Raw genomic sequence first — 23,595 nt, 5'->3', positions numbered from 1 at the left:
AGGAGATAAGGTCATGGACAACCTTCCTCTCATAACTCTCCAGAACACTGCCTGAGAAACTATTGAATGCCTACGCTCATCAGCCACACATCCTATCAACATAATTTTAAAATGGTCAGTAAATATTGGATTTGCCTTTCAAACATGGAGCGTGATAAAATTTCTGCCTGAGAGATGACATTTTATCAGAATTATTCCATGTAAATATGTATATATTATATAGGATATAAAGATATGAGCTGTAACGTGCCACAGAGCGGCACAGAACAGCTCCAACCATCATGAATGTGGCTTAAGTCAGTATTCTGATAAGCATTACAGAATGTTTTGAGGAAGATAAAGACCAAATGGTGTTAGGACTGCATGCTTAAACATGCTGTGATCAAGAGTGAAAATTAAGGCTGGACATGTTATGTACTACCAATGTTTTCACATAGGGCTTCGAAAAATCTCTATCCTGTCATCAGCAATAAGACTTGTGCTTATGGACAGAAAAGAGACTAAAGAAAGTCATATAAGTGCTTTTAGTTGTAACTTGCCATTTACAATTTAACTCTTGTATTACAATTGAGAGGAAAATATGGAAATCATTATTAAACTGCTACTGTAATTCTCCTCTGTGGATCTTCATGGGCCAACTGTGATGGAGCAATGTTCTGTACCATGCACCAGGGAAGCAGCCTGGAGCTTCACATATTTTCCTCCCTAAAGCTTTTGGCTTTGCACTGGTGGAAATTTCCTCCTTTTTACAAAAGATGATTTTCTGCATTTTGAGTGATTAGCTGACTAAAAAAAAAAGAAGGCAGTCCATTTTTGACTTGAAAAATTACAGTTTTCATGCAAGGCTGAACAGGAATTACTAAATACAGAAGATGACTACAGGCCACCCTTTTTATATCTGGATACATAGTTTAGATTTAGCACATGAGTAAAAGTAGAGATCAAGGCTATGGCCTCTGGCCTCCAGTCCTTGAAAAAGGAAGATACTGCTAAATAAAGCTCTTAGATGATTTCAGGGAGTAGCTCTGTGGCATCCTGGATGAGACAGCAATTCTAAATACCCCCAGAAAAAGCAACAAAATCAGCATTAACATTCGAGGAAGTAATGTCAGTAAGGCACCCAAGGGGATTTAATGCAACTAGGAATACCACTGAAATCTTTAATTTACACTGTTAAAATAACTTGCTGGTCAAGCTGGAAGGAATTGTTTTGTCTGCTACAAACCATCCAGCTAACTAGCAGCAGCTGCCCTGATGCTAAGTATCACTATTCCCTAATTTCACCAGTTATGAAGACAAGCATGGCAGTGGGTTAATTACAAACACTCTCCAGAACTGCATCACAATTTTCTACCAAAGACTAGTTTGTAAACATGTGGAAAATGAACAAAAAAATATATATTTATGTAAGTTAAGCTTCTCTTTGGTATGCTTTTAATTATATTAGGACATAGTGGCGTTTGAACAGAGGTATCTTTCATGGAGAAATACTGTATGGTTGATAAGCCTCTCAACTCCTCTAAAAATACAGAACTAGATTACTTGTCACAAGTACTATTTGCATTTCTATTTACATTACATGCAGTGATACACATCAGATTGATGATATTAAAACAAATCCAAGCAAACAACACACTATAAACAGAAGTGAGTAAGATTCATTTAAATATATTTCCTCAGGCAAGGGGAAAATATTATTTTATTTTTCAGGGGAAATTACCAAGTCACTCTTTTAACTTCAATGATATAGGATGAAAACCTGTTAATTTCATTTATTGATTCGGTATGCAACCATTCTGCAAACTTCCAAGAATAGAACAGTAACCTTTCTGTATTTCTCCTTTAGACAGAAAGCTTTAGGTAATAATGAAAATTATATTTTCAATATCTAAGGCTCCCATTTGAGAGCTATATCAGTGTCCTCCATTTACCTATTACTTCCATTGTGTTATATGGGAGATTAACATAGCAGAAGCTTTCTGGAGGGAAAAAAATGGAAAGCGAAAACTCACTGCAACCTCTGATTCTTTGACTTTGTAGATCTCACACTTAACTCAAGAAACAAGCTGAGCTGTGTCTTACAACTCATATATCTTGTAAATAAACTAATAAGCCTTTTAGTTTGGGATAACCTGCGTTCAGTGGACATACAAAATCAATTCTGTTTACAGAATCACATCACAAGCGCCTGGGAGAAAAGTTTCCTCTCTGCACTTTCTTAAGCAGTGCATGGAGCAGCCATTTGCTTTGTCAGTTATGTATTTTACACACTTAGTCATCAGCAAGTAAGTTCTAGTTACACTTTTTTCCCTCTTAAAAACATCTCCTGACCAAGTAACTCCAGTCTGATATTTACACGGCAATAACTACCACCACTGTGTCCCAGAGAAACTTCCCTGGGAGCTGCAGGTGGATGACTCACATACAGTACGCATGCATAAGCATTACAAGGGATGTTCTGGTGCCAGAAAGACCTGTTCTAACCATCATTCAAGGCAGCACAAATTAAGCCATTTCCTTGATCCTGAAGGACTTCTGAGGGTGGGCAGAGATATCTTTTCATATCAGTAGTCTGATTTGACCAAAAGCTGCAGCTTTCCCTCATACCAAGGCTCTTGTCCAGCCACAGACTACGCAAACCCTTGTGGAACACAGGCCTGTGAGCTACAAACCCCTGCAAAGGAAGAGGTCAATTACTACCACTGAGGTCAAGATGGCATTCAAAGTGATACACCAGTTATTTGAGTATGAAGAACAGGAAACATAATTACCTGAACTGCAGTTAAATGGTAATATAAGAGGTAAATCAGCAGAGAGCTAAACTGAATCACTCAACTGCATACACTGTAACAATGGGAAACACAGAAAGGTGGCAAATGACCCTCAGTTAATTACAAACAGTCTGCATGTGGTCAGTTGAAAAAGCAAACTGCACAGTGAGATGTGCAGGCTGGAAAATGTCAAAGTGTAACATGTGGGTTTACATGACTAGTGCATGAACTGAAGTGCGTGATTTTAACAGTGCCGGGAATGTCCAGTATATGAATGAGGTCATTTATCCTGCACTTAAGGCTTCATTGAGAAATCCATGCCACAAGATAATAACTGATAGAGCAGCACAGGGCTTGTTGTGTTGGAAATGTTTCTAGGGGCAATTAGACTTTGGTCTCAAAGTAATGGATTAATTTTAACTCATTTAGGTGCTATTTGATCACTCACACCAGTACTATGCTTGGTATTTGTCCTCTAACCTTATGAAATTGAGATCTGAGAGAGAGCTGGGTCATAATTGCCAGGCACTGGCAACCATAGGAGAGAGGGACCATCTTCAGACAGGCAGAACATCATTGCTAAAAGACAAATCTGTAACCTCAAAAGGAGGTGATGCTCCAGGTCCTAACTGCCAGCTCAGGCTCTTCAAGGTTAGAGCCAAGATGCAGCCAGGCAAGATGCTCCTTTTGAAGCCTGCATGATAACCAGGCAGTGCCTGCACCTCACACAGCAGGGCTGCAGTTATACCTTCTCTGGCTAAACCTCTTTTCCTTTGTCTTCCAAAAAGAGGTGCTTACAAAGTTTGATTTCAAACAATTAAATTAAGTTTATCTATCTCACATCTAGATGCTGCAGATGAATCTAAGTTTTGGAAGATAGAGGGCTGAGGAGGTGTCTCAAAAGTTTTCACTGCCCAGGAAGGTACTTATATGTCCAAGCTGCAGCAAAGACATTATTAGCTTGTTCAGAAACTCAGAGTATGAGGCTCAAGATAAATGTTATCTAAACCAGGACACAACCACAGCCCATGACAGCAGGAAATGGCTATCATAAAACACACATTCCCCAGTAATAGTACAACTTTTTCTGTTCTGAAATGTCTACATATTAATACCCAGGATATGTCCAGCCAGCCAGCTAGCTGGGCATTCCAGATGTTTTGATTTTTCATGTATTTGCACTTTTTAAATTTTTTTTAGCAGCATAACTACTTAATTTTTATCAGAGGGAGAAAATAAGGTGAAATCATGACTGAGCCCTGAGCCTTCTTTCTTTTCTTAAAAGGAGCAGCAGGCCTGGGTGACTACTTCTTGCATAAATGCCTTAGTCATAGGAAGGACAAAGAAAAGATGGATCCATTACTCAATGCGTAAAGACAGTTTTTAACAAATGGCATGGGGAAAGCAGAATTTTGAATGCCTTTCAGACTTCAATAAGAGGGTCAGCTGTGACCACGTCTTTCATAATTAATACCAGCAACAAAATCTAAAAAGAAAAGGAAAGAAACCAGTGTGCTGGGTCTAAGGAATTTCATCCTAGGGCACTCCAAGAACTAACTGATGAAAATTACTTCGTTCTTAATATTTATCTGAATTCACTCAGGATGGGTGAAATACCAGAAGATTTGGAAGGAGCTGATGTTGTGTCTACTCTTAAAATACTAGATAGGATTTAGGAATTAAAATCAGCTAGAATGATCATCTTTCCAGGTCAGAGAGAAACCCTCTAAATGCCTAGAACAGTTAAAAGATGATTAACAGCAAAAATGTCTCTAGGAGTTAATCGGAAGCTTAAAACGTTACCATGCCATTGTGCAAAATATTGTACTTGCACTAGGATTTATAAACATTTTTCTGCAAGAATTGTACCATAATCCTTCCACTGCACTCGGTGATGAAGTACCATGTCCAGCTTTGAAAATCCCATTTCCAAGGATGGTTTGAGCTAACCTGAAAATTTGGATTAAAGAAAGTCCTATCCATCTCATCACTTAATTAGCAGAGAAGAATAACAAGAGATAGGAGTTAACTTTCAGTCTAGAAGAATACTTGAGTCCATCCACCAAAAAAAGATACATGAGCATATCAACTACAAGGGTTATTAAATACATGAGCATTGCTATTTCTTTTTATCACATTTCAATGATGTTCTTTCCACTTTCAATCAAGAACCTCTCAACTGTAGAACACTTCCTGTCTTGATATCATACAAATAAACTTAATAAAACTGAACTCACAAGTAACATTTTAATGTACCGGAATATCCATAACCTTAAATAAAGGCATAAATCTGAAAGTTATTCTTCGAATTCAAAACTCTAGCTCTTGTTTTGATATGAGGACACACTCAAAAATTATACACCCTATATTGATAAGCCCAATTCTGGATAAACTGTTTCACAGAAACAACCAGCCTTGAGGGGGGGTTGACAGTAGGACTAATATTTCTGAGTCTCCTCATCCAAATTTCACAAAATTAGTCCAGATTTACATGTTTCACTAGCATCTACTGAAATCTGTAATACTGAAATACTATGGTTCCATGTCAGTCATGCCACTTCGGCATTGAACTACACTCTTAAACCACTAAAAATATTGTATTTACATGAAAAGTTATATACTCTATATGAAATACATATTTACATCCTACACATGTCAAAGTGATATTGATAAAGCTTTATGGAACAAGTATCTAGTGAGGAACATTTAAGTACCTACAATCTGTGCCACCTATTTATTTCCTTAGTTTAAGCTAAACTTCAAAACCTCTGACTGATTTCAAAAAGACACAATTTAAAGAAAAATCAGCCTTCAAAAAATTATACCTAACTTCCCACAAAACTGTAGCTTCTCCAAAATTCCCTCATCTAGATAGCTTAAGCTTGTCTTGAGCTGTGGAGGGAATTGGTGGAGTTTTTGCCCATCCTCTGCTATTAGCCCTTATAGTATAACAAACAGAAGATACTGAGCTTCCCAAAGGGATGTATAGTGCTCTCCTTCCAATCCTGCCAGGTCCCAAAGGAAGAGATTTCAGAGTGGATATACTTTTGCAATTGGAAAATAGTTCTGTAAGCAACACAAAACCATAACTCAGTTTCCAAAGCATCTTTCTTTAATTTTTTTTTTTATTTGGCATTGACTGCTGACTTTATAAATGGAATTGCACTTAGGTTGCAGTATGCATTCAACTTCAAAACATTTCCATCAGAATTCATGCAATCTCATCCACAGTCTGCGTTTGCCTCTCTAGTGAATTATCAGAGCTGTGAGCTACAACCTGAGCTTGTCCCTGGGGTACGGCTTTCATGAGGTTTCACCCACATGTGAACTCTCTTATGTGAAAGAAGAGCTGAGCATACACTGCAGCTTTTCCCTGAACACAATATTAATCAGGTATTCCTTCTACACTCAGCCAGCAATATTCCACAATATTAAAGAAAAATATAGACATGTATTATTTGACAGGTACATAACAGAATATCCTACACAGCATACGGTGTGTACAGTACATCATAGAAATGCAGTATTTTTGGGACACTTACCCTCTCCATCATAATTGTAAAAATTCAGATAATGGGTAAAAAGGTTACCAGTGAAGGAAAGCCTGCCAGAGACTTTTGACATGACCAATTTTTGCAGGAAATCATGCTTAAAAAAATAGCTAAAATATACTTTATGCTTACATCTGAGTCATGATCTCACGGCAAATAAGAACAGAAGTGGGCCTATCCTTCCTTACCTAAACAAATGTCCAGACATTCAGTTTTCAATAACCATAACTCCAGTTTATATACTGCGTAATCTTAATTGGAAGGAAGCATGTTCAGCTGCCCTATTCATCCTCCAGGTGAAGTTATACATCAACAGCTATAGAAATAAATGTTCATGTAGGCAATGAAAGAATGTCTACTGTCTGATCTGTTTCTACAATATAACTATAAATTCCAAGAGTTACTTTAATAATGTTCTTTTCCAGCTTGAAATTTTTTATCTAGATTTATTTTTATTTTAATATCTAATGGTCCATGTTATTTCTTAATTTTTAATATTAATACACTAAAATGAAATAATATATTCCTTATAGTTTAGCAAAATCATGTGTCTCAAGCTCAAAATTTTGAACAATTAACTGTACCATGTTGCACCTCTGATACCAACCCTAGTTTCACTATTGTTTTTCAGACTACTCTACAAGACAGTAAAATTTCTTCTTTTTCTTTTTTTTTAAGATCACAGAAAAATTCTGCATTTCAAAGTGAAAAAAAAATGTACTGGCAGTAAAGAAGAGAATTAGCATTAAATTTGTGAGATAATGAACATTTGTATATACAAGTACTTACAAGATCTGTGTTCTCTGCCTTGATGAATCTTAAGCAATTGAAGAGGAAACAAAAATACTGTAGGCTAAATAGAAACAGTCTTTGTTTTGCTATTCTTTTAATAATGAACTTCCCTGGAAGACAAACCCCTAATCTTACATGTGTTCTGTATTTGTAGGTACATCTCTGTCAGGAAATGCTGTGAAATGGAAGTTCCTGACAGATAAATTCTTGGCCTTAAACATTCCATAGATATTACTTGAATGTCAGAAAGAATAATTTCCAAACTTTGGCCATGATTCAATATCTCTTTATTTAAAGACAATAACATTCTTGGAGATAATTAGTAATACACATATGGATTATACAGTCATTGTTACGTTGGAGTTTGTCATAAAAGCAAAATAGGGAAAATATAATTAATTCCACTTTCTGTGGTGCTATTATTGCTTGTTTTACATGAAGAGGTCAGAGATATGAAACCCACTATATCCCTAAAGTCCTTCGGGCCCCATCTAATAACTAGGGATGGAACAAACAGGTTTTGTCTAGTTTTGGATCCAAATGAATATGGGATACCAAAAGCTTTTGTATAAAAGTATTGGCCTTGCATTCCAATCACCGTAAATTGCAAATTAAAGTGCAGAGGAGAAACCAGGGAGGAAAATCTAATGGAAAAAAACAAAGTGAAAAATAAAGCAAAGTGAAACTATATGAAGGCAAATAATAAAGCAAATATCAAAATTCAATAAAAAGGCATAGAGAAAGGAAATTGAAAAGAGAGACATTAGTATATTCTCTGCTCTTCTTGGAGGAAAGTATGGGTGACAGAAATTCATAAAGTTCTCCAATCAGTAACACATCCCAAAGGTAAAAAAATCCTATTTTAATTGATTCAGTCTTAAAACTGAGAATGAAAAGAGAAAGCCTTACCTATCTCCATTTTTTCTTTAAACCACCAAATCCTAAAATGACATTGAGTTTGAAAAGATAGTTCCTCACCACACGTGAAATGACAAAACTGAGATTGTCTCTGCAACCCTTTTTCGTACTCCACATGCACATGTGCTGCACTACAGTCTTTCCTTACCCACAGCCCCATCCCATCCTTCCCACAGGCCATCGTCTCATTCTCCTCACAAAATGAACAGGACTCACTTCACATTCATGGAATCATCTTAGCTATTCTGGATGTGAACTTGGGGTTCATGTACCACATGCTTGTCAGATCTTGGTCTGAAGACCAAGCAACAAATTTTGTAGCCTGGGTCTAAATGTTCCTCATTACTGTAATAAAGGAGGTAAATTTTTGTGAAATGCCGTTCTTACAATAGTCCCTATCAAGTAAGGATTTTATTCTACCCATTCCTCCCTTTTTTAGCAAGATGAGAACCTGGCATCCAGAGAAATTATGGTCAAAGTTGTTCATTAAATTCAGACAGAGTAACAGATAAGTACGAGATGACCTTCTTGAGTCCTTTGTATTAGACAGTACTTTATGCAATAAAATTGCAGCTGACACTGACTTCAGTTACTCTTACATTGTTTCAGCACTGCAAATCAAACAGGGTCTCAGACTTGCACATACAACTGAACAAAAAACCAAGTCCACACAGCCAGCACTCCCTTTTGAAAGTTGAAGCAGTATGTCTGATACCACACAGACCTCAGAGGCAGAGAGATTCACTCCAGCCTTTAATGGTTTTACCTACAAGGATTACTTTTGACTCTGCCATAAGCTGCCCCCTTGCTAACAGAATCCAACTTCTCAGTTAAGCACAACTCATCCCATGCACGATGCAGGGCAAGAATCCTCTAGAAAAAGCCCCCAACATACAATCATAATTAAAATGAATCATCATGCTTTACAGTCCCATTAAAATTATAACCGTAATTTTGTATTTCCTATCTGTTAAGCACTGAGCTTTGCTGGATTGCTGTCTTCTAGCACCACTCATGCGTGTTATCTTTTTGGTTTTAATTTAACAGACTTTCAAAGAAACCAAAAACGGTGTCATGTTGCTCATGAAGAACTGTAAAGCTCACCAGTAGAAACTAGTCCAGATGACCCAGGTTGATCTCTTGTGCACAGACCAAGATTTTAAGGGGTAACACACACAGACACAGACACACACACAGAGGGCCATTGGGGTTTCAGTGACATTACATGACACTGAATAAAGGTTGGTCAAACCCCTCTTCCATGTCAGGTTGTTCAGGACCCTACTCCCTGCCTAACAGAGCCTCCTGCTCTCACTTCCGCATTCCAGCCCCTTTGACACACCTGTTCCTAAAAACCAATCCTTCTTTGCCATTGTTTTCTCCTCCAAGCACCAGTCTTCTTCCCCCAGGAACTGTCTGCCTCCCCTCACTATGCTCCCTACTTTAGCCATCTCATTCAGCCTGTACCTGCCCTCTTTACCACTTCAAGTTCATATAAATACCCTTTGGCTGCTGCTCATGCTCTCCTGTGTTACTCAGCCTTGACCCCAGGGCACTGCCTTGTGGCTCCTATACCCTTCATTGCTTCATTTGGCTTCTGCCATATCTGCCACCCCTCCACCATCCAGTTCGGTACCAGCTTCTCACAAAACATCTTCCAAATCACTCTGGTCAACACTTGGACTCCCTTGGGGGCCATCCAGCCAGTCCCATTTTCAGAGAAAAACCCCCACACTCTGCATTTTCATCACCCTTATAAATATGCTCCCTTCAGAAGTATCAATGTTTATTTTTCAACAACTCTTGCAAAAACAATTCACAGCAACATCTTGCCTAATGTACCAATTGTCCCAATGCAGAAAGCCCGTACTCATGCTTGGGAAGACCGTAAGTGTAAGCTATAAATACTAAAAGCACATGCCAGGATGCAGCACTACCAATACCCACTACGTTTCTCTTTTAGAGAAATTTCACCTAAAACACTAAGCAGCGAGTGGAACCCTTGCTTGTAGTTGCAAAGCATTATACAGTTCAAAAACATCTAAATAAAACGAGTAAAAGCAGGAAGTGAGAGTGCCATAAAGATTACATCCCTTAAAAGGACACACTTGCTATTCTCTAAATCCCAATGACTTCCTTTTCTCAATGTGCCAAATAAATGAGATAACACAAAGAGAATAAACTACTGTTTAAAAACCTTTAGCTTGGTGAAAAACATACTGTTACAGGGTTTTCTATGAAAATTTTCAAATTTTAAAAATCTGACTGAGAAACATCATGTACTATAGCATCAATAAATATTGGTTACCAGGGCAGAAAGAATTGTACATCTGCTTTTTTGGGAATGAAAGTTTTAATTTCTTGTGTACATAGCAAGATCAAAAATGAGTTTCCACATTACATCTCTAAATAAGCAAGATGTTCTGTGAGGGAGACCAGAAGTTTAAGCCCTCCCACCTCCAGCTTTTCTATTTGCTCTCTTCTGCCTTTAATAAAGTGCTTCAGACTCAGTCTCCTTTGTAGAAACAAACAGATCATCCATCTCCCTGAGTAAGACTAGGTGTCATCACTTCTCCCTTCTTTGTGAAATAATAAAAGTCATACTGCAGGAAAAAAAATCTTTTAAACCGTATTCAGCTGGGAATAAAAACTGTGACCTTGGATGCCATGTGTGCGAAATCAAAGTACAGTTTCAAGTTACAAAGGTCTGTAATTTACACTTCTTTTTCCTATGGATTTAGGATGGAGGGACCCCAATTTTTATTCTAGATTGAAAGGATTCTGCTTCTTGTTCATATTAAAATATAGAACCTATGAAAAGCCCGACTAGAATACTACTACCTTTATTTCCTGATTAGAATGGCAACTTACCCTCATTTTTCGCCATAAAGATTAAATAGCTACTTTTAAATGCAGTTCTAAGGAGTACCTTCACAAAAACTAAGTCAAAAAGAGGCAGTGGTAATGTTCCTACAGCCCATTGCTCAACAGATCAGTGAAAGTAGATCGTAATCTTATATTATCCTCCACATTTGTTTGCATTCTGAAAGCATATAAGCCTTTCCAAATACACTTGATCTGTTTAGTTTTTACAGAAGAAATCAACTCCCAGCTGCCTTGTTAGGACCCTTGAAAAGGAATTTTACTTGTAAGGTTGAAAGATTCTGTGCCTGTACTGATGTCTGTTTTCTCATGTTATTTAATCTTTCTCACACTTGCTAATAATTTCAAATTATAATTTCAAATAAAGCTTCCCAATACAGTGTCACATTTAGACTGTAAAAGACTGTGATTTACCACTTTGACAGCCCAGCATTTTAGCTTCTATACAGCACCCAGCTACAAATGAACAACAAAAATATTTTGAGCCCTTTTATTTTCAAAACAAATGCTTTATGTACAAGTATCTGTCGTTCAGCAACAACACACACACACATATACACACAACCCCCTATTATACAATAATTGATGTTTGGGGTTTATTAAAAGCACAATAATTGCAAATGCATTTGATTATTTCTTATACAGCATGAAATAACCAGTTACCTTTCAGGAAAGGAGCCCTCCGTGGCACAAGCCCTTCTGTGATTTCCACCTGCTCCTGCTGATGCTGTTTAACCAGATTTCCTTCGCTGCCAGCTCTCAAAATCTTTTCACCTAGCCTAATTTTTCGTGATCGGCTGTTAAAATCTTCTTTTCTAGACAAAGGCGATTTAGGAGCTGTATTGGCTGACAAAGGTCGAGCCAAGCGAGAAGGTTTGGACATTCTGCTTGCACAGGAATGTACCTGCTCCAAAAGCAATTTCTAAAAAAATCCTTCCCAGCTCACTTTCCAGCACAGAGGCTGTGGAGTTTGTGTGTGCAGCGCAGCTGGATGTGAAGTGCTGTGCTGCCAGTCCGATCAGTTTTAAACACCAAGCGTTGGGTGGTCACGCAGTTTCCCGGACCTGTGGAATGTGAATGTGTGCTGGGGTAAAACAGATGACTCTGTCCTGGTGCTGAGTCCCAACCACGCTGTGGCAAGGAAATGCTCTTCCGGAGGCTGCCTCAAACTCCCGCCGTGCACCGACGAGGTGCCGGGCAGCACCCGAGCAGAAGGGGAATGCTCCACCTACACAGGTACAACGTGAAAAACCACCCAGGCACGGGATTACCTTTGCGTGCGGGACCTTCCTGCACTCCTCTCCCAACCCTCTCTCTCAAACAAACACTGTCTTGTTTTAGCAGATTTCTTCACTGTGCACCAAAACCACACTGTTTCAGCACTGTATGGTAAATGCCTAATGTCAAGAACCCATTTGTCTTTGAGTTAAACACAGTGCAATCTTAAATTGGATTAAATAATGCATATTCTCCTAGCATTGTATTATCTAATTCACCAAAAGAAACGAAGGATTGACAGCAAATATAATCTCTGTTTGTTAAATGGCCCAAATCCCTTATTATTAGCTGGCATTGTTTAGGAAGTAACACTGCACAGAATATTGCTCATTATACTGTCCTGTTTCACTGGTACGTATTCACCTAAAAAAGCCCTGGCTTCTTGCACATTACAGGTAACCGTGTCCTTTACTGACTCTAAAGAAAAAAATTCCTGACCTCAGGCTACATTATTTCAAACCTCAGTTCCTGGGTGCTCTTCTTTGAAAATGCCTAGGCAAATCCTGCCTAACTTTCTCTGCCAGCTCTGTGCTTGTGAATGCTGCCAAGATGCAGAGTATGTGGTCACATGAAAAGAAAATTCCATTCACTATAATTTTGGATACAACTTCTAAGGAAAAAAACCACAGTGCAAACAAAAGAAAACATCACAGCTACAGTTACAGTAAAATCTTCACTCTCAATTTTAAAATGTATTCCTCAATATCCCAGGCAAGTAGCATGCTGTATCAATGATAGAATAGGAGGAGCCATTTTATTTCAAAACTAGAACAAACATAAACAAATCAATATCACACGAGCTAAAGCACTAATAGTTATTTAGGAGAAATGCTTAACAAGCAAAAAGACAGCAAAACATGACTGAATTATTACAGACATTCCTCATTTTCTGAGATGGCAATTGTGTAATGCAGAAAAATATTTTTGCAAGTTATTTCCATTTTTTTTTCAAGAATCCCACATTAAATAGGTAATTGTTTATGCTTTCTCTATAAAGCATATTGCCTATTGCTTTGTTGCCCCATCAAGAACAGGACAGATTAAGTGCAATACAGCAAGCCTTGCCATGATATTATTCTGCATATTATATCAATACAGAAGGAGCTCTAAGTGAGTGGGAAGATTTCAACTCACAAGGAGGAACTTCACAGACATGGGAGTAACTCTGGGCTAATTAGCAGCGCTCTCTCTCTAGCAACATAGCAACAAGAGATGGGGAAAAGAGAGCCATTATCCATCAGCTTTTGACAGGAAAGGTGTGGGCCTAAGTTGTCCATTTGGATGCCAAGGTGACACTTCTGCACTGAAAGACAGCAGCAACATCCTGATCAACATTTGTTTTTGAAAAGGAAGCAGCTCTTTGTCTCATAGCAGAGACACAGCCATGCAGAAATGGAGTGAGTCAAAGATGTTCCTCAAACACGGGAAATTCCTGGAATACTCCAGTCAGAGACGGGCATTTTCAGTAATATCTCGGTGCCTGAGTAGCAATCAGGTGCCTAATGGCACTGTGTCATGTGAGGAGAGGCTGAGAGAGCTGTGACTGCTCAGCCTGGAGGAGAGCTGTGCATAAACACCTCATGTGGGAATGAAAGGGGAGGGAGCCTGACTGTTCTCAGTAGTGCCCAGCAAAAGGACAAGAGACAATGAGCACAAATTGAAATACAGGGCAAAAAAGAACATAATAAAAGGCTTTTTACGCAGAGAAGGTGATCAGACACTGGCACAGGTTGACCAGAGAGTTCATGAAGTCTCCATCCTTGGATATAAGCAACACTGAACCAGGCACAGCCTTGACCAGCCCGCTGTAGCTGAGCCTGCCCGAGCTGGGGGTTGGACTAGGCAATCTGCAGAACTGCCTTCCCATTCCCCACCATTCTGTCATTCTGTAGTATCAAATTTATTCAGAGGCTATTTATAATCTGGAAGCTTAAATATCTTTAAATCTGTCCAATAGTAGATGTCCAACCTTCTTTCTTCAAAGTCCCAGCAGTTAAACTATCCCATGCCTGACTGCCACGTCTGGGAAGATTTGCTTCCTTTCTGGTCAAAACTCCCTTTTAGCCCCTTGAAGTCTGTGGCATGATGTTCCCAAAAAAGTCTTGTTTTTTTGTTTTAAAGGCTCTGAGATGTGAAGCTGGTGATTCCAACTATGAGCGTCAAACCTTTAAAAAAAAAGCCACCAACCAAAAACCCTACCAATTAAAAAAAAAAACCCAAACACCAAAAACAACCCCAACAACCCCATCCAGAACTCCCCCACACCACAAAATAATCATAAACTGAGGTTGCTTTGCTGACTGTGTTTCAGCCTGGATGTAGACAGTGAACCAGTACCCTCATAGGATGGAACAGCATGAGAGCTTGCAACCCAGGATTGCTGCCAGCTCCCCATCACCCACATCCCACTTGCACATGTCCTCACTTCTCAGCCCAGCTCCCCTGAAGGCCTGGGCTCCACTTGGCTGTGGGGCAGGTCCCTTCCTGCCATCCCGCCCCCTCCACCACAGGCTCCCCAGGGAGCAAGTCTTTCATCAGTTCTCAGGCTTTTTGAAGCCCCAAGCTACTCTTTTGAACTACTTTAGAAAAAAACCCAAACCCACAAAACCGAAAATAAACAAACAAAAAACCTGAACAAAAAGCCCAGAACAAATCCAACCCTTTTTCTCTTAGATTTCAGATAGCCAACTTCAGCTAGGTAGAGACATCATATTGATGTAACATACCATTAAGCAAAAACCAGTTCAGTTTGTCAGGTTTTTGTAAAGTACTGTAGGAATATTTCTAGAGCTTTGTGTCAATGAATGAACTCTGTCACTGCCTCACACAGCAGATACTAATATTAAGGTAGCAACAGTGCTGTCCGTGCATTTTAATAATCACATATGTGATATTTTTAGAAAATATTTTTAGAAAGCCATACACTTTCCATACACTGTTTCAAACAATGTCCTTTTAGTTTCAAAACTAACTTCTCCTCTTTCCTGCCTAGAAAATAAACTACTGCTGAAATATGACAACAAGAATTTGTTAAGAGTTAGCTAACAGAAGGCATTTTTACCATAGCGTATGAGATAGGCTATGATACCGCTATTAACATAAGTAATGTTTGTGCCCTCTGGGATTAAAGAAACATGACTATAGAAGTTATTAATCCAAACAAAGCATTTGCAAAGCTTGAAATTTCCTTTTTTGGGCACCCATGAAGTTCTAGTTTACATTTGCACGTAAAGAGCTGGGGAGGGGAGAGGATCCCTTGCATGTGAAGCAGGAAAAATTGGGAGTTGATGCTCTACAGTTCAGGATGTGGTATTTTCTCAGCCTCGCCAAATCCTCTCCCCTATTCTGGCCTGCAACTATCTAAAGAGAGAAAGGCCTGAATACACAAATATTTCAGCTCCAGCAGACTCTTTCTAAACTGTTGACAAGCAAAACTGCTACACTAGTAAATGGAAGTTGCAGGTGCAGAAGTTAAAACCGCAAATTAATGAAGTCTTCTCTTTACAAAATTACGCAAGTAACCAGATGGCATAACATTTTCAGCATGAAATAAGAAATAAATGTATAGGCACCAAAAAAGCAAGATCAGTGATGAAAACTATTTCAGATGCAAGTCACAGATAGGTATGGAATGTAATAATAATAAAAAAAAAAGCTTAGTGCTTCAGAGAGGTACATTTTCTACTAACTGAAGCATGCAAAATTAGTGACAAGTTAATTTTGCAGATGTTAAAGCTTTCTTAGAACTATGTACTAGTGCTTTATTTTTCCATATATGATTTCTGAAATAGTTACATAATACAGAAGATGCTTCATGTTCCACATATTGAGACCCATTTTAAAACATTTCACACAAATCTAAAGACATTCTTCCTGGGAAAATAAACAATGCAAAAGAAACCTAGTCATTAATTCAATGACAGGTGAACCCCCAACAGAAAGCAAGCCATAATTATGGCAAGTCCTGTTACTCTTGAATATGGTCTTAAAAAGGAGTCTGTTAAGGGTCCCGCTGTAATATAGTAGCTGCCTAGAAGATGCTATAATTAAAGCAGAGTTGTCGTTTCTATCAGGAAATCCTGTTCCAGAGATTTACTATTCAGCCATAAAAATTTAATCTCAGCTTCAAGTCTTAAAAAAAAAAATCTAAAACTGAAAAAAACCCTTCAGGTCTACTTTATTTCCTTTTTGTCAAATTTTAGAAAATTAAACCATAGCAAAACCTTTCTTAAAGATAGAAGAGTTTACAGCTGTGGAGCCTGAATAATTTATTGTACTCCAAACTCAGAACTACCATCAGTAGAGGCAGAGTTAATTTTCTTTATTATTCTATCACTTCTGCATCTTATATTTGGCTTTGGTTCAAGACCATCAAAGTGTTTTGCCTGAGTACACAGGTCTGTGGCCTACTATAAAAGTGTCTGTACATATTGAACTATATCATGGTTATGGGTTTTCTAAACCAGTATAAAAACATCACTACTATCCCTCACTTGTTGTTCTGTCCTCAGGATGCTTTTTGACTACTACACTTGGTTCCCTTCCCCGCTTGAAGGGTTGTATGAGCCTAAGCACACTTACACACAGGTAACTGCATATACCAATGGATGAACAGTGCAGAAGAACAAAGCAGTGGGGCATCTGTGTGCAAACACAGCTATTAATGTTTGAAATGTTTGCCAAGATTGTTGCTAAGATTTCCAGTTGGTGTCAACTGTGATGGCAGGCTTAGGTACCTCATCCTGACAAAACAGGTTACTCACTAAACAATTCCAGAAGGAACAGTCAGCTGTTAGCAGCTGCCCATGCAATTAATAAAAAATACTTTTTTTTTTTAAAGAATGTTACCTTTTTCTATATATCAGCCACTCACAGAAGAATACAAAATTCAAATATTTATTTCATATTTAAATTATTGCTAAAGCCTAACAAAGTGTTATGTGACTTGGCTGTAATGACTAAAAGTTAAATTTATACAATCTTGGTTCAAAGTTGTTTCACTTGTTCTGATGTTTTAATCAAATCAAATAAGAACTTAGGCTCAGTATGTTCTTAAAGGAATACCCTTTAGCTATAAATCACAGGAGATCATCTCTATTACTACTTTGTTCTTAAATAACATATGAATAGTGCCTTCTACATCTGCAGTTATTTCACATTAGATTCTTAAAGCATTTTAAAGATGCGTACAAAAATATCTTCTGCCAAATTTATAGCAGTTTTGTAGTAGTTTTTTAGTAAAAAAGAAAGGTGTCTAAGTTTCAAAATCTCTTCTGAAATTATGTAAATGAAACTATGTCTGGCTTAGTCTTTATATACCTTTATAAAGGCTTCACCTTTATACAGCGGCTATGCCACTATAAAAAGGGGAGGGAGAGAAACAACTTGAAACACTACACTGACATTTTACTCTGGAGAAAATGTAAGTTTCAAATGTTGGTTGCTAATTTGTTCTAGCATTACTATAGCCTTCTCCAGCTTTTTGCATCGTCATTTTCAAATAACAACCTCTTAATAAAAGAATAACCTTTAAAAGTGCTCTAACACATCAAAAATACAACACAGAGTGCTTAAAGCTTTACAAAAGATAAAATATGCCTTACAGAAAATCAGCCCTTATGATGATTTGAATGAAATCTTGGAATGAACAGAAGAGGAAACAGGTAGGACGCAAGAGCAGACTGAATATGCCAGGAGACAAACACAATCCTTGACTAACAGAATCCTGCCCATATTGTCAAGGCACAGATAAGCCATTTTCATTGTGTCAATATTCCTCTTTCATCCTGAAGTTCTATGTCATCTACACAGGGGGAAAAAATAGGAAAAGTAAGTAAAAAGTGAAAGAAGGACAAATTTCAGGCATGAAGGTAATCCACTCATATCCCCCATGAAGTATTTTAACTATTCCTCGTCCACCAAAGTCCCATTAATTGCACCCCAGGTGGATGCTGCAGTGGATACTCTCAAAAGGAGGAGCAAACTACAAAGAAAAGAGAACAATGGGAAGACAATGGTCATCCTCTGAAGATGGTGGTGAGAAGCAACAGTTGTCTAGGGCAGCCATAGCTCTGGCACTCTTGGCTGAACTATCCCAGTCTTTTTCCACCACAGACATTGGATGTAAAGAAAAATCTCTACAGGTCTATGGAAATGAGAAGGCAAACAAGCAGATACAGAACTCTTTGTAGTCAGGTATTACAATAACCTTCATTTGGGGCCTTTTTTTGAAGCAAACATAATAGTCAGAGACACCATATAAACTGTAGACAGGCACAGAGAGTGTTCTGCCAATCCAGTGTGATCAGGAGCAGCCCTGGGAGGGATGACTTAGCCAACTGCAGAATAAAAAATATATTTGTCTATTTGTGAGATGCAATATTTTTGGACACCTATTAATGAATATTTCAAGAAACTAATATGATCAGCTGTCTGTGATTTTTGTGTGGTTTTAGGCACCACAGAAAAGAAAAAAAGACTCCCATAAGTCCCATTTGAAATATGCATCATCACACTGCAGCCAGCTTTACTTTCGGCACACTGTTACTTAACTCAGATGTACAAGGTTCTCTTCTTTGTCAAAATTTCAAATGACTCATGTTTCTCACGAGAAGAAGAAGAGGGGTAGACACTGATCTCTTCTCTGTGGTGACCAGAGACAGGACCCGTGGGAATAGCCTGAAGTTGTGTCAAGGGAGGCTTAATTTGGATATTAGGAAAAAATTCTTCCCCCAGAGGGTGATTGGGCACTGGAACAGGCTCCCCAGGGAAGTGGTCACAGCACCAAGCCCGACAGAGTTCAAGAAGTGTTTGGAAAATACTCTCAGGCACATGGTGTGACTCCTGGGTAGGGTCCTGTGCAGGGCTGGGAGTTGGACTCGATGATCCTTGTGGGTCCCTTCCAACTCAGCATATTCTGTGATTCTGCGCTGAATTTCATTCCTTCTGTCACTTACTTGTCCTTACAATAACAAGTGCCCTATAATGCTGGCTGCATGGGTTTGAGTAAATTGTCTATAAACAGTCAGATGTTTGATCCTTTGCTGTCTGAGCAACTCTGGAGATACAAACACGTTTGTTAAAACAACAACAAAAAATCTGCAAATCCAGTTATCTGTGTTTATATAGCTATATATGATGGCTCAGGTAGCCCAAGTTACCCCAACTCTTCTGAAAAGCGCAGGAAGTGCATCCTCACCTGCTCAAGCCATCTGGAAAGATATTTCTTGGTTACAATCTACCCATAGTTGTAGAGACTAAATGTTCTGAAATCTGGAGATTTTATGCAGATGACTTGATGTTCTGCTTTGCATATTTGATGATTCATTACCTTATTTACATAAATGACAACAAATGGTCCCCATTACTAGCACATAAGACTGAAAATGCTACAGCACAGAGCATGCTTTAGGAATGCAGCAACTGCTCTTTTCTTTATTTCTGGCAGATATTTGGGGTGTCACCCAGGTTACCCTCATGGTTCTTCCAACCTCCATCCTTAGACATTGCTCTTCAGGAACATAAAAGGAAAATTCAATACAGTGTTTAAACAACAGACAGTAGTAGATGGTGATGAACAAAGAAAGCTGAAAGAGTAGTCTTTCCAGTCAAGAAAAACCTTGAAAAGAACTAATAACCCTATCAATAAAATATAAGGTCCTATGAAATATGTTACTAAGAACCCCAAACTATTTTCTGAATGGAAAACTGAACTGGCGACCATGCCAGGTGCAACATATAAATGCAAAATCTCCTCTAAAAAAAGCTCAATGTCCATTTGTAAAGTAGGTTAGCACAAGTTAAAATACAAAGGTCTCCTAGTTAGAACAGCTGGGACCAGTTCATCACTGTATGGGTGTAACCCAAAACTATGGATTCCATAGCCTTCCATGGCATTTCCCAGAAACTGTTAACAATAGACTGTTTACACCCTCTACCCACAGCATGCCTGACTCCTCAGGCTATAAACTGAGTGTTAAGAGGCCTGTGAGATCGGAGGGTGCCCCCTGTCCTCACCCATTGTGGAACTCCCTGCCCTGAGGGAAGTACTGGGCATTCCTGCCTGAACTGGAGGATGTATAATCTTGGAGTCTTGGGACTTTTTTAACCACTCGTGGGATCCAGAGGAAGACTGCAGACCACCACTCTCAACCAGACTGCAACCACCACTCTTCACTGGACTGCAATTATCACTCTTGATCAGACTGCACCAGCACTCTCACCAACAGGTCTTCCCCCTCTCCTTTTACTTTGGACTCAAGGGGCCCAACGAACACCACTCTGTTCATGCCCCAGGGTGCTGGGTTTTACATTTGGGTTTTCTGGATTAAACCCAGTTGTTTGTCTGTATAATCGTACTTATTGTATTATTTCATTAAATTGTTATTCTGACTTATAATCTCTCTTTTGAGTTGGGTTCATTTCCCCTGCCGGTTTACCTTTAAACCAGCACAAAAGGACACTGCATGACCAGCATTTCTGCCTAGAACCATAAAGGAAATTGGTAAATTGATGTTTTGAATGCATTTTCTGTTTCCCAAAGAGCACATTATTTACTATGCTCTACCAAACAGTGTTCTCTGATCTGGCTGTTCTTGATCCTATAATGGTTTGCTGTAATGACTGAAAGATCTAAAAACATACAGTCTTAGTTCAAAGTTTTTCATTTGTACTAACACATTAATCAAATAAAATAAAAATTTAACTTCAATATGTTCTTGTTTGAGGCTTAAAATAAAATATTGATGCTATAAGGACTGCTATATAAAGAGCAGACAGACATGTGTACTTAATAAGATATGCAAATGAAGAGAGACAGAAAGAAAATAGATGGAAAGAAGAACGGGAAGGAGAACAGTAACTCCCCTCCAGTAAACCCTCCTGTGCTTTTAAATGGGATTTGCTATCAGGGAGGCTTCAGCAAGTCTGACCTGAATTCCTTGCACTGAAATACAACCTCCAAATCTATCACGTTATGATATGAACCCTAAAATAAACAGAATAATTCAGAAGCTATTAAAAATTAATGTTACAAATTCTGAGAGCAACCCTTCATGATGTCCCTCATTTTAAGAGTCCTTAAAATGCCTTTCGGTAAAAAGGTCTGTATGGGGAAAGATTGGAATAACTTGGATCAAAAAAATCAGGTTTCTTACCTCAATAAAGACTACTTGAACAGGAAAAATAGGATCTGTGTAACTTCCATATTTAACACTGGAATTAAACTGATCCTTTCAATGTTTTCTGGACTTTAAAGACAAGTTTGTCAATGATTTACTCCCATGTCAAAATGAAGTTTTTCAATTGCAAATTCAAATAGCTCACAGATAATGTATAAACCTAAAGAACACTACTGCCTTCTCCTTTAAATATAACAACTCTGCAATTCTAACAGCCATAAAACATAGTGAAAATGAAGGCAGTGACCACAAAGCTAGCTTTAAGCAAGTAACACTTTCAGGTCTAAAGACAAGACCTTAAAGTGTATTTCACATAAAGCAGTGTCTTCCACTGAATAATCAGTCACCTGCCAAGCAGTATGACACATATCTTAATCCTTTTGAAGAGCTCTATTACATGACAACAGAAAAAAAAAGAAAAATATTTGTTTGATTAACAATGTTTTGGACATTTTCAGCCTAAATTTTCTTTCCAAGCTTGCCCACAATTCTGTACAGCACAAACAAATTAACCATCTTCTTCCACTAGCAGCAATTACCTCTGTTGATCTATTCTGCAGCTAATAAAATCACAGTCACATATCCCTTAGTAACACCAATTTCATTCCAGTTATTAAAGCCACCTATTTAGAGTTCTACACTCAACTGTAATTGCACAGGTAATTTTAATTTGGCGGAACTTAACCACACAACAAGAGTCTGGTCCAGATTCACAATTTAATCCTATACTTTCTAAGCGAACTATGGCTTAATTTACAGTAATGCCAATGTGTAATGGGATGTTATACCCTACATCAGCCTTGGTTCCATATTTATCTCAGCTACCAGACTCTGCAGTGAAGAGTTGCTTTCCATTTATTTGACTGAGCATCAAGTTTTACTGTGCTAAATACATTACAAAGTCTGTCAAAAAGGAAGCCTTGCAGTTGCAGTGTGAAGTCACCCACCAGGCACACTGGAGATGTGATGGTGAGGAAGCCTGGTGGGTGCCTGCACAGAGCAGTTGCCTGGGACAGCCTACGGGACCTGCTGAAGACCAAGAGGCAATTTGGGTCAGAGAGGCAGGGAAATAAGCAAAGATTCAGAAACAAGGGGGTAGAGATTAGGACAAAAAAAAGAGGGGGAAAATTCTGCCCGTTATCATAGCTGTAGCATGTTAGGCACATTTTCAAGTAGGAGAGAATATATAAGTTGTTGCAGAAATGGGCTCTGTGGCAACGCAAGAGAAATGTCTGACTGCCGGCTCACTTGATTGCAAGGAGCTGCCCTGGGGATTTTCCTCATGGAGCAGCTTTGACCCTCTCCCCTTTCCAAATGCCTGATCGAGCATTATGGAAGAGGCCCCCTTCATCCCTCCATTTAATTTGGAGCGCAGCCCTGAACAAGCCTTGGGACCAGTCCAAGACAGCACAAAATTCACTTAAAACTATGCTCAGGTGACACACAAATGCCCCTGGAACCACTCTGACCACAGTTGTGATTACCATCCATTATTTTCAGAAAGTCTAGAATTGGATAATCTTTTTATTTTGGTTACTACAAAAAAAAACAAGGTCAGAGTTCAACAAGGTGCTAATGGAGACATGCAATCTGCAAAGCATAAATCTCAGATTGGCTCTGTAAGAGGTAAAAACATAAAAACATACCACACCCTGAAATCTTACTTAAGACATTTTTCTTTATAGCTAATATTATTCATAAATCAAGATGTGTTATTTTACCAACTGTTCGTAAGACCCTATTAAAATCATAAATATACCAGGGGAACTGTGGGGTTTTACTTATTTCTAAAAAATATACGTTACTGATGAGAAAAAAACTTTCTTAACAATACAAATGATGGAGTGGTAGGTTGGAGTGATGGTGTACTTTTGGGTGATTTGTTCAGCAAAAACAACAGGTGCAGCTGGCTTTTTCCAGCCATAAGTCTTTCCATTTGCAAGCTAATAGTAGGTTGCCAAGTCAATGTATGCCTCACTAGTTTATGTTACACAGAAGGAATTTTTTTAAAGTTTCATAATTGTCACAGAAGGTTAATTTTAGATGAACGAGGAATTCAAAGAACACTTAATTAAACCCTCAAAAGTGATCTTTTATTAATTTAGGGGGGAAATGCTCGTTCCATTTACAAATACCAATTAGGATAAAGGATAAATCAATACGTTTGCATTTATCAATTACTGTTATTTACCATGCAGAATTCAGGAACTTCGATAAAGAATC

The 23,595-nt window shown here is 38.4% G+C and overlaps 1 protein-coding gene across 13 annotated transcripts in view; it reads right to left on the bottom strand.

Annotated features, from left to right (window-relative positions):
- KIAA1217 (KIAA1217 ortholog) overlaps positions 1-23,595 on the bottom strand; it is a 338,228-nt gene that overhangs the window by 219,530 nt on the left and 95,103 nt on the right. For 3 of the 13 annotated variants that reach the window (XR_004359376.1, XM_032700616.1, XM_032700691.1), the window contains exon 1: positions 11,579-11,742. The exons of 1 other annotated variant lie outside the window; for it this stretch is intronic. The gene's annotated coding sequence lies outside the window, so the exon portion shown is untranslated. Of the gene's footprint in view, positions 1-11,578; positions 11,760-23,595 lie in introns of those variants that run through there. 9 more of the 13 variants (XM_032700743.1, XM_032700749.1, XM_032700767.1 and 6 more) reach the window with 5 other exon arrangements.

Source organism: Chiroxiphia lanceolata, chromosome 1, assembly GCF_009829145.1.
Source record: "Chiroxiphia lanceolata isolate bChiLan1 chromosome 1, bChiLan1.pri, whole genome shotgun sequence".
NCBI lineage: Eukaryota > Metazoa > Chordata > Aves > Passeriformes > Pipridae > Chiroxiphia > Chiroxiphia lanceolata.
Note: the sequence above shows the minus strand (reverse complement) of the source record. Positions and strands in the feature narration are given on the sequence as shown.